We start from the raw sequence: 15,298 nt of genomic DNA on the forward strand, positions 1-15,298 counted from the left end.
TGCAAGGGAGACAGCTAGCCAGGAGGAGGACCTGGGAGCCAGGGAAAGGTGATGGGCGGGTGCACGGTGACCTCACAGACTGGCAGAGTGCAGCCCTTGCCAGAACTCAGGGCTCCCATGGCTAAAGCCCCACACATTGGCATGGGATGTGGCCTGGTGCCAGCCAGAGTGGGAGAAAGGATGTGGCAGTCTTCCGGGATGCCTATCCCGGGAGGGAGGCTCAGCCTCCTCACTCCCCAAAGGCCCTGGAGCTGGGGCACCAGGAGGTATGAAGCACATAGAGATCTCGGCATGGGATGCGAAGGGCTCAGAGAGGACCATCCCACCCCCACACTCCCCAGGAAGGGCTCTGTCCTGGGCACTCAGAGGGAGCCAAGATGAGTAAATAGAGTTTGGAGAATTGGGTAGTTTCAAAATATCACTGGAATGTGAGGAAAGAGGTGAGTGGAGCTTTATGGATAGGCTTCTGGTTTCATCTCCCTTCCAACTCCCTTCCAAACTGCCTCCCAAGGGAAATGAAAGCAAATGTCTATGTACAAAAGCCCACAGCCACATCATTCGTAAAAACCAAAAGGGGGAAGCAATCCATGTACATCCATGGATAAACAAAGTGTGGTAAATGTACACAGTGGAATAATGATTCAACCATAAAAAGGAATAAAGTACTGGCATATGTTACAACATGGATGGACCTTGAAAACATTATGCTAGGTGAAAGAAGCAGTCATGAAAGCCTACATATTACATGGCTCCATTTTTGCAAAATGTCCAGACTAGACATGTGCTTAGAGACTGGTTGCCTGGGGAAGAGTGGACGGGGGACTGACAGCTACAAGTTTCTTTGGGGAGCATGCTGAAAATGTTTTAAAATTAGATTATGGTGATGGTTGCACAATTTTGTGAATGTATCAAAAGCCCCTGAACTGAGCACTGTAAGTGGGAGCTGAATCTCAATAAAGCTGTGTTTCTACAGCAACGTGGATGGACTTAGAGATTATCATACTACGTGAAGGAAGTCAGACAGAGAAAGACAAACATCATGTAATGTCACTTATATGTGGAATCTAAAGTATGACACAAATTAACTTGTTTAGGAGCCAGAAATAGACTCACAGATACAGCAAGCAAACTTATGTTTATCAGAGGGGAAAGGAGGTGGGGAAGGTGTAAATTAGGAGTCTGGGATTAGCACACAAAAATTATTATGCAAAGACAACAAGGTTTTACTGTATAGCACAGGGAACTGTATTCAATATCTTGCAATAACCTATTATGGGAAAGAATCTAAAAATGTATATGTGTGTGCGTGTGTGTGTGCGTGCGCACTTGTGTGCTAAGTTGCTTCAGTCGTGTCTGACTCTTTGTAACCCTATGGATTGTAGCCCAGCAGGTTCCTCTGTCCATGGGATTCTCCAAGCAAGAATACTGGACTGGGTTGCCCTGCCTTCCTCCAGGGGATCTTCCTGACCCAGGGATAAAACCTGTGTCTCTTATGTCTCCTGCTTTGGCAGCAGGTTCTTGACCACTAGTGCCACCTGGAAATCCCCATATAGCAATAAAAAGACACTTTTTTATCGAAGTATAGTTGCTATACAATGTTGTGATTGTTTTCAGGTATATAGCAAAGGTATATATTTCAGGTATATAGTGATTCAGAGATATATATATATATATATATATATATATATATATATATATATACTCAAGTAAATATAAAACTAAAGCTGTTTTTTACAAAAAAAGTCTCTCAGTTGTCTCCACTCCCAGTCTCCAGGTCCTCCCCCACCCTCCCCTGACCCCAGTCTAGTCAGGCTTTTGCTCACCGCGGACATGAGACCGCCATTGTCAGGATCATCATAAGCTTCCGTGGCGCCCAGGGCAGTGGTCAGGTCTTACCCTTGTCTTCCCCATCAGCAGCATTTGATGACTTGCTCCCTCTCGCCTCCCAGGAGGGCTTCCCTCCCTTGCCCCCATGGTCTCCCGGGCCTGCGCCTTCCTCTCCTGAGACGCCCCTCTCATTTTCCTTGCCTGATTCCTCCTCATTTTGCCAACCTGTGGCTGTTGGGGCCACGCCCAGTCCTTGTACCATCTCACAGTGTCAGAACCTTACCCACCATCCCTACAAGGGATGACGGCCTTAGATTCTCCAGCCCAGCCTCTCCCTGAAGTCCACACTGGCTCGACATCACCAGCTGGACATCCGATGGGCATCTCACACTGACCTGCTCAAGGATGTGGAGAAATCAGAATCCTCACCCCCTGCTGGTGGGAATGTAAGCCAGTACCGTACAACCCAGCAATGGCACTCCTAGGTACATACCCGAGACAGGAAAACAGAGGTCCACACAAAAATGTGTGCTTGAGGGTGTTACCAAAAACACAGTATGAACGTTCATGAATTATTTACTTTTAAACATCAGTCCAAGTAGAATCAAGGTGAGGCCTCAAGCAGCACCACCTGTCTGGCTTCCCAACATGCATAGGTGACAAGAACTTGTCTCTTACCCTTGGACTGGAACTTGCTCAGGGTCATGGGTCTGCTATGGGGGCAGGAAGGTGAGACCCACAGATCAAGACAGCAAAGAAGGTGTGGTAGGCAGATGGGTGGGGTCGGGGGAGGGGGCTGAGAAGGGACTCCTGAATTTTGTCTGAATTTTGCTTTTCTCTGGATGTACCCTATCTCCTTCATTAGATCAGAGTTTGCTCTAGGAGTCTTCTTAGAGACGGTGTGCCTCTCCCATCAGATTGGGAGCCTCTCTGGGGTAAAAAGATAGGTCTCTGCATCATGCTGGGAGTCTGCTGAGGGCAGAGCTAGAAGCCCTTTTCCTCACTATCCACTGTCACGCCTTCCTCTCTCACCAGCGTTTCCTTCACAGGGCTGCCAACAGCACAGACACCTGCTTCAGGGGTTATGGACAAACAGACAGAAGAGCTAATGGCCATCAGAAGGTGCTGCCTGGGAGGTCTTGTGCCAACCTAGGTACTGGCAGCCAAGGTACTCCCAGGCCACACCCTGTGTTGGGGGAATGTGGGTTTTGCCACCCTGAGCTGAGTCTTCTGTGGTTTCCCCCGAAGAAACCACAGGCTGTGTTACTGGCCTGAGATTTTCCCCTCCTGCTACATAATCTTGGGTCGGGGGGAGAGGGGGCTCCCTTGAAACCCCCCTATCCCACCCCTGTAGTTAGAACCACACATCCTGTTCCCTGAGGAAGAGAGAGTGAGGGATGGCAGTCATCATGGACTGGGTGGGATTCAGGGAGCATCTTTGCAGGCGGGAGAGCAGGAAGATCCCTGCTGGCAGCTTACTTAGCCCCAACAGCTCCTCTCTGCCCACACAGGGAAGCAGCCAGGCCCATGGGCCTGGCCAAGGAGCACTCAGGGCTGGCAGCAAGCTCGTTAAGTTCTGGTTGTTGCCTTCCCTCCATCTTATGACAGTTCCAGGAGAAACTGAATCCAGGGAGCAGCTCCCCAGACTGAGTGGCCATCACATAAAAATGGCTTCTTTACTGATGCTGAAGCTGAAACTCCAATACTTTGGCCACCTGATGCGAAGAACTGACTCACTGGAAAAGACCCTGATGCTGGGAAAGATTGAAGGCAGGAGGAGAAGGGGACGACAGAGGATGATGAGATGGTTGGATGACATCACCAACTTGATGGACGTGAGTTTGAGTAAGCTCTGGGAGTTGGTATTGGGTAGGGAAGCCTGGTGTGCTGCAGTCCATGGGGTCGCAGAGTTGGACACGACTGAGCGACTGAACTGAACAGAACTTGGAGTTCTTGTTCCAGCTGTGCCACTTCCTGTGCGTGACTTTGCACAAGCCAACCTGGCTTTGTGGTCTCAGCTTTGTCGTCTGTGAGTTGAGGCTAAAAGAATGTCTACTTGTGAGGATTGGGGGCTTCCCAGGTGGCTCAGTGGTAAAAGATCTGCCTGCCAATACAGGAGATGCGGGTTTGATCCCCGGGTCGGGAAGATCCCTTGGAGGAGGAAATGGCAACCCACTCCAGTAAATCCCATGGACAAAGGAGCCTGGCAGCTACAGTCCATAGGGTCGCAGAGTCAGACAGGACTGAGCGACTGAGTACGGCATGGCTCTCGTGAGGATTAACTAAGATGATGCCTATAAAGCAGCTCTAGTGCTGCAAGAGCTCCACAAGGCACTCCCTACATGTTATTTTAATATTGTTACTGCTTCTGCTATCCCCTCCCACTGTCCTTCTGGAAGCTTCTGGTGAGCTGGTTACCACACAAGCATAAAGAATCTGTGCAAACAGGGGGTATGTGTGAGTCCTGCTTTATCAGAAAGGAGAAGAATGGTGTCCCAAGGACACCCTCCCGGGCCCCAAAGGGAAGGAGCTGGCAGCTGGGAGCATCGTCACCATGATCCAGCCACGCAGCCTTCCCCGTGGGAGTGTTAACTGGCACAAGCCCTGAGAATTCCAGAGAGAGCACTCCCTACTTCTCAGACCCCAGAGGGGCAAGTTTCCCTAAGAACCCAGACTCTTGTCTTGGAAAGATGAAGTGCCAGGTCTGCCTTTACGTTCTTCAAGGCAATCGAGGATTTGAAATGACGTATCTTATTTGCTCTAGTGACAGGCTCAGTGGTTTAGAACCTTAAAGCTGTGCAATAGAATTTCCTGTGATAATGAAAATTTCCTATGCGTGTACTGCCCAGCAGGGTAACCACTGTCCATGCGTGGTTAGTGGGCAGTTGAGATGTCCCTGTGTGGTTAGTGTGCTCAAAGAACTGAACTTTTCCTTTTCCTTAATTGTAATTCCTTTCAATGTCAGTGGCCACGTGGAGCACAGGGTCAGCAGAGGCTCCGGTCTGTGCTGAGCAGGTCTGAGGCAGGCTGGGCGAGATGTTCACCTTTCCTGAGCTTTTCTCTCTTCTGTGTCATGGAGCTCATGATGGCACCTGGTTCACAGGACTGACTTGAGGATTTTAAAAGGAAGTGAATATAAAACTCTGACTACAAGAATTCAACAAAGACCAGCTATCGTCATTACTTTTGACAACCTCTAGGCTTCAGGGGCCTTACTCCTTCAGTCACCAAATAGCTAAACAGTTAGGATGTGCCAGACATGATTCTAGGCACTGGAATGCAAAAATGAGCCTTTGAGATCCTGCTGTTTTCAGGAATCTCGAACTGACTGAGAGAAACTAGGGTAATCAAGGGCTGCCATGCATGATGGTAGTCACTGTTGCGGGATCCCAGAGGAAACCTGCAAAATAGTCTCAGGTGGAAAAGGGGGTCAGGGAAGACTTCCTGGAGGAAGCCACGTTACTTTCTCTACACTTTTTGGGTTGATGACAACTTGATGTTGCAGCTCCAAAGCTCACCACCGCATGACCTTCTCTCTGTAACCTTTTGTATTAGTTTCCTTTGCAGCTGTAACAAATTACCACAAGCTTAGCCATTTAAAACAATGCACTATTAGTGTCTTACAGCTCTGAGATCAGAAGTCTGAAATGGCTTCAGTTCAGTTCAGTTCAGTTGCTCAGTCGTGTCCGACTCTTTGCAACCCCGTGAATTGCAGCACACCAGGCCTCTCTGTCCATCACCAACTCCTGGAGTTCACTAAGACTCACGTCCATCAAGTCAGTGATGCCATCCAGCCATCTCATCCTCTGTCGTCCCCTTCTCCTCCTGCCCCCAATCCCTCCCACCATCAGAGTCTTTTCCAATGAGTCAACTCTTCGCATGAGGTGGCCAAAGTACTGGAGTTTCAGCTTTAGCATCATTCCTTCCAAAGAAATCCCAGGACTGATCTCCTTCAGAATGGACTGGTTGGATCTCCTTGCAGTCCAAGGGACTCTCAAGACTCTTCTCCAACACCACGGTTCAAAAGCATCAATTCTTCTGCACTCAGCCTTCTTCACAGTCCAACTAAAGTGTCCACAGAGCAGCATTCTTTCTGGAGGGTCTTGGGGATAATTTGTTTCCTTGTCTTTTCCAGTTTCTAGAAGTGACCTTCACTCCTGGCTCATGGTCTCTTCCTCCATCTTCAAAGCCATAGCATCTTCAAATCTCTATTCCCTTTGTCTCTTTCTCTCCTGCTTCTCTTCTTTAAGGACCCTTGTGATTTCATTAAGCCCACTCAGAAAATCCAAGATTATCTCTTCATCTCAAGATCCTTAATTCAATCCCCTCTGCATAAGGTATTCACAAATTCTGAAGATTATGACATGGACATATTTTCTGTTAAGTCTTTTAACAGCTTGAGTGACATATAAATCACATACCATACAATTCACCCATTTAAAGTGCACGAGTCAATGGTTTTTAGTATATTCACAGATATGTGCAATCATTACCACAGGCAATTTTAGAACATTTTCATACCTCAAGAAAAAACCCTATTCACCTCAACCCTCACCCACCTACTCTTCTCCACCCTGGCCCACAATCTTAAGCAACCACTAATATACTGTTGGTCCTTATAGATTTCCCTATTCTGGACTTTCATATGAATGGGATCATACAATATATGATATTCAATGTCTAATTTTTACTTAGCATGATGGTTTTTAGATTTATCCATGTTGTAGCATATTAATACTCTGTTGTATGGATATACCACACTTTGTTTATCCATTCATCAGTTAATGGGCATTTGAGTTGTTCTCATCTTTTGGCTATGGTGAATGACATGCTATAAACATTCATGTACAAATTTCTGTGTGGACATCTGTCTCCATTTCTAGTAGATATATACCTAGCAGTAAAATTACTGGGTAGGACACAGACATCTTGCAGGGTGGGAGTGGGGTGGTGTTGGTGCATCTGTCTGTCTACGATATTCTTACCTCAAAGTCTTCAAAGAATCTGACAACTGAGCCCTGCCTGTAAATTCATTCACTTGGGTCAGGATTGCACCTGCTGCTGCGTGTGGAGGCGAATTCATAGGCACACACAGGGCAGTACGTGAGATGGAGCAGTGCCAACCGGAGCAGAGATCAGTCACTGTGAGTCTGCACACTCCTCCCTTCTCAGATGTTCACAAGTTGTTCGGCTGTGCCTCATTTTTCCTTGGAGTCTCTGCAATGAATCCTTTCTACAAACCTCTCCTTCTGCTGGAGCTGGTCTGAGTAGGTCCCTGTTCCCTATATGAGACATGAATACTGCCCACTTCACGTGGTGAAGGCTCAGTGAGAAAACTCATGAAAGTGGTGAAGACAGGTGGTCAGCAAATACAGGTCAATCTAAATCTGTTCTCTTAACATGTTCTCTTAACTATTCCAGAAATAAAGGTTTGAGTTGGGAGGAGACCGAGGTCGAGCTCAAGTTCTGTTGGAGCTGAATGCACACGTGGGGTGGTCAGCAAGACCTCTGACAGTCGCACGCTCAGCAGAAACGGATGCAAGAGGTGGTAGGGCCCATCAGGAAGTGACAGAAGCTGCTTGGGGGAAAGCCCTGGAGGGTACAGCCGTGCAGATGGGACTTGTCGGGGACACAGATGAGGCACCCCTGGGACCTTCGGGGATAATCATGGGACGTTCTCAGAAAGCCAGGGCCCCAACCAGGCAGGAGGGCAGGAGGCAGAGTGACAGGAAGAGTTACTTTGCAGGCTGTCAAGTTCCATGAAACTCTTCTGCACACTGCCACTCAGATTTCGCACCAAGGAGAGCAGAGTGCCCGACAGGCTGCCTCCTGGAAACCACCAGAGGAGGGACCCATGGCATCTCTGTCTCTGGATGAGGCTCAGGCTCACTGCATGGACAGTGTCTTTCATTCCTGCTTCCTCGGGACAGCTGACACCCAAAGTCTGTCTCTGGGAGCTACCTTACATTAAGGGCTTGGATTTAAGAGAGTGTATATATATATATATATATATATATATATATATATATATATTTGCAAGGAGGACAAAGGTTGGGTCAAATGGGTCAGCCTAGTCCAAGTCACAGGGTAGGGGAACTCAGCAGAGGCCAGGAAGGAGAATTATCTGGGCACAGGCAGCTAAACAACCCTTATCACAGAACAGGCTACTGGGAGGAAGGAAGGGTGCATAGGGAGGGACGAGGTGAGGGAGGTCAACTCAGACAGGTCAGGAGGGCGGGGGTGGAGACCAGAAGGAGATGTAGCAGGGATCCCGAGGAGCAGAGAACGGTGCAGAGGGACAGGAAGTGAGGCAGGCCTGGGAGATCGCTCACCGCCCTCATCATTCATTCATTCCTTTAACAGGAACCTACTGAGGGCCTGCTGTGTGCCAGGGCATCTGGCAGGCTCAGGACACCAAGGAGGAGGAAGACATGGACCTGCTGCTCCAGCCAAGGCTCTGTACATCCATGGGGCCCCCAGAAGGCAGGCAACTCACTCTTCCGACTTCTTTTCCCCACTGACACCTGGTCTTACCTCCAGGGCAGTCTTCTATCTTTGGGACCAATAAATGGATAATTATTTCACTGAAAAACTCTTATGGCCCCCAACCTCTTGGGTGTCAATGTTTATTCCTAGAGGCAGCCCCAAAGGCAGGGCAAGAGTGAGGAACGTGTACGCAGGGCCGCGGCCTGTGAGCTGACACGTGTCCCCAGAACCCGTTGTCTCTGCGCTGAGAGCCCCCGCTCTCCTCCAGGATGCCCCCCATCAACCAACAATATGCACGGGATCATAGACTGGCTGGCAGAGGAAGGGAACCCCCAGACACACGGCAGGAGAAAGTGTCCAGGGCCTGGAGACAAGGGCAGCATGGAATAGCAGGGCAGCTCCAGAGACTAAGACAGGCTCTGGGTGCAAATCTGGACTCTGCGGCTCACGAGCTGTGTGACAGGGTCCGGGGCTGTGAGCCCTCTGAGCCTCTTTGCTTCCGCTCTCAGAGGAGGAGTGTCCCCCTGGGGTAGACAAAGAAGCTTAAACCGGACAGCATGCGTGAATGTGACCAGCCTCAGGGTCAGGACCCACCTGTTCAGGAGGGAAATCGGGTCCCGGTGCCCATCTCCTCCTTGGGAGATACGTGATCGGGGGCTGTCACGGGTGTTCTGGCAGCTGGGTTTCCACAGTAGTCTAAAGGGTGGGCCTGGCTGTTCTAGAGATTACCACCCTGCCTTCGGGCAGCTGAACTTCACACAGAAAGTGGGTTCACTGTTTTCCCCCTGGAACCTTAAATCTGCCTAGCGCTTCTCAATGTCACCACCAACCTTGTTAGGTGAATAGGAAAGATAATAAGAAGCCCATTTTATGGATGAAGAAAGAGAGACCCGGAGAAGTTAAATTTTCTCAGAGTTAAATTCAGCAAGGAAAGATGTCTCAGTGGCTAGTGAATTCAGGGCATTTTCCACCAAAGAATGATGCCACTGCCCAGAGAAGACCTCCAAGCCCCAGCCCTTCAGCTTCTTCTGCAGTTGAGGCAGATGGAGACGTGAGAGCCCTGGGCAGGCTCATAATCCTATTCCCTTGTTCTAAGTCTATAAATATTATTCTAAATAATATGGAGTTTATTTAGCCAGCATGGCTCAGATGGTAAAGAATTTATCTGCAATGCAGGTGATCCATGTTCGATCCCTGGGTCGGAACGATCCCTTGGAGAAGGGAATGGCAACTCACTCCAGTATTCTTGCCTGGAGAATCCCATGGACAGAGGGGCTTGGTGGGCTACACAGTGCATGGGGTCGCAAAGAGTCAGACAATGCTGAGCAACTAACACTAATACTAACCTAAGAAAAACCTCAATTTTCTCTTTCAATAAAAGTCTTTAGGGACTTTCCTGATGGTCCTGTGGTTAAGAAGCCACCTTGCAATGCCAGGAATGTAGGTTTGATCCCTGGTCAGGGAACCGAAATCCCACAGCCACAAAGCAAATAAACCCTCATGCCACACGCAGCTAGGGAGCTCACACGCTGTAATGCAAGAGCCCATGTGCTGCACCCAAGACCCAGTGCAGCCAAATAAATAAGAAAATAATTGGTAATTTTTTTTTAAAAAAAGTCTTTCTTTAAATGTCAAAATCTGGATTTGGGACATACACTGGATATAACCAAACATTTTAACCTAATCAAATTTGTCTTTTCAGTTTTTCCATCACTCATAGCATTAGTCATTCCCACTCATCAGGAGAGAAGTAACTAGCATAGATATAGTTACAAAATCTTCCTTAACTGTGCTTGAATGCTTTTTCCCAGCATTCTTGTCAACAAAACATTTCCCACTTGTCTGTGGTTCTGCTTCTTTTCTGTTTGTTTGGTTTTTTTTTTTTTTTTTGCAGATGTGAAACTAGGCAACTTCTTGACAGATGCATCAGTTACATGGTTTATAGCTAAAAGAAACCTAAAACTTAGGAATTCCCTGGTGGTCCAGTGGTTGAAACTCCTGGTTTTCACTGCTGAAGGGAGCACAGGTTCAGTCCCCGGTCTGGAAGTTGGATCCCGCAAGTCCTGGGATTCAATCAATTCAATCAGAAGACATTCATCGTTGCACAGATCTGACAACCCAGAGATAGGGCATCCCTAGGGATCAGCTCAGGCCAGTAGCTCAGCCCAATCCCAGGAATTCCTTTATCTGTGCTTTCTTCCAATCCAAGCCTTGGCTTCAAACACAAGCTGGCTCATGTCCTAGGAGCAAAATGGCCGAGTCAATGACCAAAAGGTGGAAACAACTCAGTGTCCACTCGCAGATGAATGGACAAGCAAGTGTGATCTATATATACAACGGAATACTAGTCACCTTTTGAAAGAAGGAAATTCTCACACCTGCTATGACAGGGATGAACCAGGAAGATATGCTGAGTGAATTAAGCCAGTCACAAAAGGACACACACAGCACAATTCCACTTATATCTAGAGTAGTCAAATTCATAGAGACAGAAAGTACAAAGATGGTTGCCAGGGGCCGCAAAGAGAGGGGGACAGGGAAATTACTGCTCAAGGATGTAGAGTTTCCATTTGAAAGATGAAAAAAGTACTGAAGACGGATGGTGGTGATGCTTCCCGATGTCACTGAGCTGTCACCTCCTCCTCCTCCAGCACCACCACCTCCTCCTCCTCCTCCACCACCTCCTCCTCCTCCACCTCCTCCAGCACCACAACCTCCTCCACTGCCTCATCCTCCTCCACCACCTCCTCCTCCATCTCCACCACATCCTCCTCCTCCTCCACCACCTCCTCCTCCTCCACCACCTCCTCCTCCATCTCCACCACATCCTCCTCCTCCTCCACCACCTCCTCTTCCTCCACCACCTCCTCCTCCTCCAACTCCCCCTCCTCCTCCACCACCTCCTCCTCCTCCAGCACCACCACCTCCTCCTCTTCCTCCACCACCTCCTCCTCCTCCACCTCCTGCAGCACCACAACCTCCTCCACTGCCTCATCCTCCTCCACCACCTCCTCCTCCAGCACCACCACCTCCTCCTCCACCAACCTCCACCTCCTCCACCACAACCTCCTCCTCCTCCCCCACCACCTCCTCCTCATCGCCCACCACCTCCTCCTCCTCCACCACCTCCACCTCCTCCTCCACCACCACCTCCTCCTCCACCACCTCCTCACCCACCACCTCCTCACCACTTCCTCCTCCTCCACCACCTCCTCCTCCATCTGCACCATCACCTCCTCCTCCACCAGCACCTCCTCCTCCTCCTCCCCCACCACCACCTCCTCCTCCACCACCTCCTCCTCCATCTCCACCACCTCCTCCTCCTCCCACACCACCTCCTCCTCCCCCACCACCGCCTCCTCGTCCCCCACCACCTCCTCCCCTTCCACCACCTCCACCTCCTCCTCCACCACCTCCTCCTCCACCACCTCCTCCACCTCCTTCTCCTCAAGCACCACCACATCCTCCACCATCTCCTCCACCACATCCGCCTCCTACACCACCACCTCCTCCTCCTCCACCACGTCCTCCTCCACCACCTCCCCTCCATCTCCAACACCTCCTCCTCCTTCACCACCACCCCCTCCTCCTCACCCACCACCTGCTCCTTGTCCTCCTCCACCACCATCTCCTCCTCCTCCATCACCTCCTCCTCCATCTCCACCACCACCTCCTCCTCCACCACCACCTCCACCTCTTCCACCACCACCTCCTCCTCCACCAACCTCCACCTCCTCCACCACAACCTCCTCCTCCTCCCCCACCACCTCCTCCTCGTCGCCCACCACCTCCTCCTCCTCCACCACCTCCACCTCCTCCTCCACCACCACCTCCTCCTCCACCACCTCCTCACCCACCACTTCCTCCTCCTCCACCACCTCCTCCTCCATCTGCACCATCACCTCCTCCTCCACCAGCACCTCCTCCTCCTCCTCCTCCTCCCCCACCACCACTTCGTCCTCCTCCTCCACCACCTCCTCCTCCACCACCTCCTCCTCCATCTCCACCACCTCCTCCTCCCCCCATCACCTCCTCCTCCACCTCCACAACCACCTCCTCCTCCTCCACCACATCCACCTCCTCCCCAACCACCTCCTCCTGCACCACCTCCTCCTCCATCTCCACCATCACCTTCTCCTCCACCAGCATCTCCTCCTCCACCTCACCATCCTCCTCCTCCTCCACCACCTCCTCTACCTTCTCTACCACCTCCTCCTCCCCCAGCACCTCCTCCTGCTCCACCATCTCCTCCTCCTCCACCACCTCCTCCTTCACCACCTCCTCCTCCATCTCCACCTCCTCCTCCTCCTCAGTCACCACCTACCTCCTCCTTCTCCACCACCTCCTCCTCCTCCACCACATCCACCTCCTCCTCCCACACAACTCCTCCTCTTCCACCATCTCCTCCTCCTCCTCCACATCCTCCTCCTTGAGCACCACCTCCACCACCTCCTCCTCCACCTCCTCATCCTCCAGCACTACCACCAACACCCCGTCTCCTCCTCCTGCTCCACCTCCACCACCACCACCACCATCTCCTCCTCCTCCCCACCACCTCCTCCTCCATCTCCACCACCTCCTCCTTTTCCACCACCATCACCACCATCTCCTCCACCTCTACCTCCTCCTCCTTTTCCACCACCTCCATCTCCAACACCACCAGCACCCCGTCTCCTCCTCCTCTGCCACCTCCTCCACAATTTCCTCCTCCTTCCACACCACCTCCACCTCGTCCTCCACCTCCTCTTCCTCCTCCTCCACCACCTCCTCCTCCACCACCTCATCTTCCACCTCCACCACCGCCACCACCTCCACCACCTCATCCTCCTCCAGCACCACCACCTCCATCTCCTCCTTCTCCTCCTCCACTTCCTCCTCCTCCAGCAACACCATCTCCACCTCCTCCTCCTCTTCCTCCGCCTCTTCCTCCTCCACCTCCTCCTCTTCCACCTTCTCCTCCTCCAGCACCACCACCACCACCACCACCTCCTTCTCCTCCAGCACCTCCTCCTCCACCTCCTCGTCCTCCAGCACCACCTCCTCCACCTCCTCCTCCTCCAGCACCACGTCCTCCTCCTCCACCACCTCCTCCTCGTCCTCCACCACCTCATCTTCCACCTCCACCACCACCTCCTCCTCCATCTCCTCCTCCTCCAGCACCACCACCTCCACCTCTTCCTCCTCTTCCTCCACCTCCTCCTCCTCGACCTCCTCCTCCTCCTCCTCGACCTCCTCCTCCTCCAGCACCACCAGCTCCACCTCCTCCTCCACCTCCTCTGGCACCACCCCCTCCTCCTCCAGCTCCTCCTCCTCCACCTCCTCATCCTCCACCCACAGGAGGAAGTGGAGAAGGGGTTGTTGGAGGAAGAGGTGGAGGAGGCATAGGAGGTGGAGGAGAAGGAGGAGGTGGTGTGGGAGGAGGAGGAGGTTGTGGAGGAGGTGGAGGAGATGGCAGAGGAGGAGGAGGTGGTGGATGAGGAGGTGGTGGTGCTGGTGCTGGAGGAGGAGCAGGTGGAGGAGGAGTAGGTGGAGGAGGAGGAGATGGTGGTGGAGGAGGAGGGGGTGGTGGAGATGGAGGAGGAGGTGGAGATGGAGGAGGAGGTGGAGGTGGTGGAGGAGGAGGTGGTGGAGGAGGAGGTGGAGGTGCTTGAGGGGGAGGTGGTGGTGGAGGAGGAAATGGACGTGCTGGAGGTCCTCATCCTCCTCCTCCACCTCCTCCTCCTCCGGGACCACCTCCTCCTCCTCCACCACCTCCTCCTCCACCTCCACCACCACCACCACCTCCACCACCTCCTCCTCCTCTACCTCCTCCACCACCACCACCACCACCTCCACCACCTCCTCCTCCAACTCCTCCTCCTCCACCTCCTCCTCCTCCATCTCCTCCTCCTCCATGTCTCCTCCTCCACCTGATCCTCCACCTCCTCCTCCTCCACCTCCTCCTCATCCACCTCCTCCTCCTCCAGCACCACCTCCTCCTCCTCCACCTCCTCCTCACCCACCTCCTCCTCCTCCAGCACCACCTCCTCCTCCTCCGCCTCCTCCTCCACCACCACCACCTCTTCCTCCTCCACCTCTTCCTCCTCTGGCACCACCTCCTTCTCCTCCACCTCCTCCTCCTCCAGCACCACGTCTTCCTCCTCCACCACATCCTCCTCCTCCTCCACCACCTGTCTTCCACCTCCACCACCACCACCACCTCCAACACCTCCTCCTCCTCCTCTTCCACCTCCTCCTCTTCCACCTCCTCCTCTTCCACCTCCTCCTCCTCCCCCTCCTCCTCCACCTCCTCCTCCTCCAGCACCACCACCTCCACCTCCTCTTCCTGTACCTCTTCCTCTTCCACCTCCTCCTCCTCCAGCACCACCACCTCCACCACCTTCTCGTCCTCCTCTACCTCTTCCTCCTCCATCTCCTCCTCCTCCAGCACCACCACCTCCACCTCTTCCTACACCTCCTCCTCCACCTCCTCCTTCTCCAGCACCACCACCTCCACCTTCTCCTCCACCTCCTCCTCCTCCCCCACCACCTTCTCCTCCTCCTCCCCCACCACCTTCTCCTCCTCCTCCTCCCCCACCACCTACTCCTCCTCCACCAACTCCACCTCCTCATCCACCACCTCCTCCTCCTCCACCACCTCCTCCTCCTCCATCACCACCTTCTCCTCCACCACTCCACCTGCTCCTCTTCCAGCACCACCACCTCCACCTCCTCCTCCAACAACTCCTTTTCCACATCCTACTAAGGGTGGAGGATGAGGAGGTGGAGGAGGAGGAGGGGGAGGAGGAGGATTTGGTGGAGGAGGAGCAGGTGGTGGTTGTGGCAGTTGAGGAGGAGGAGGTGTAGGTGGAGGAGGAAGAGGAGAGGGGGTGCTGGTGGTGGAGGTGTAGGTGATAGAAAAGGAGGAGAAGGTGGAGGAGATGGTGGTGATGGTGGTGGTGGAGAAGGAGGTGGTGAACAAGGAGGAAGAGAAGGAAGAGGTGGA

Source organism: Bubalus bubalis, chromosome 5 (assembly GCF_019923935.1).
Source record: "Bubalus bubalis isolate 160015118507 breed Murrah chromosome 5, NDDB_SH_1, whole genome shotgun sequence".
In the NCBI taxonomy this organism is placed as follows: domain Eukaryota; kingdom Metazoa; phylum Chordata; class Mammalia; order Artiodactyla; family Bovidae; genus Bubalus; species Bubalus bubalis.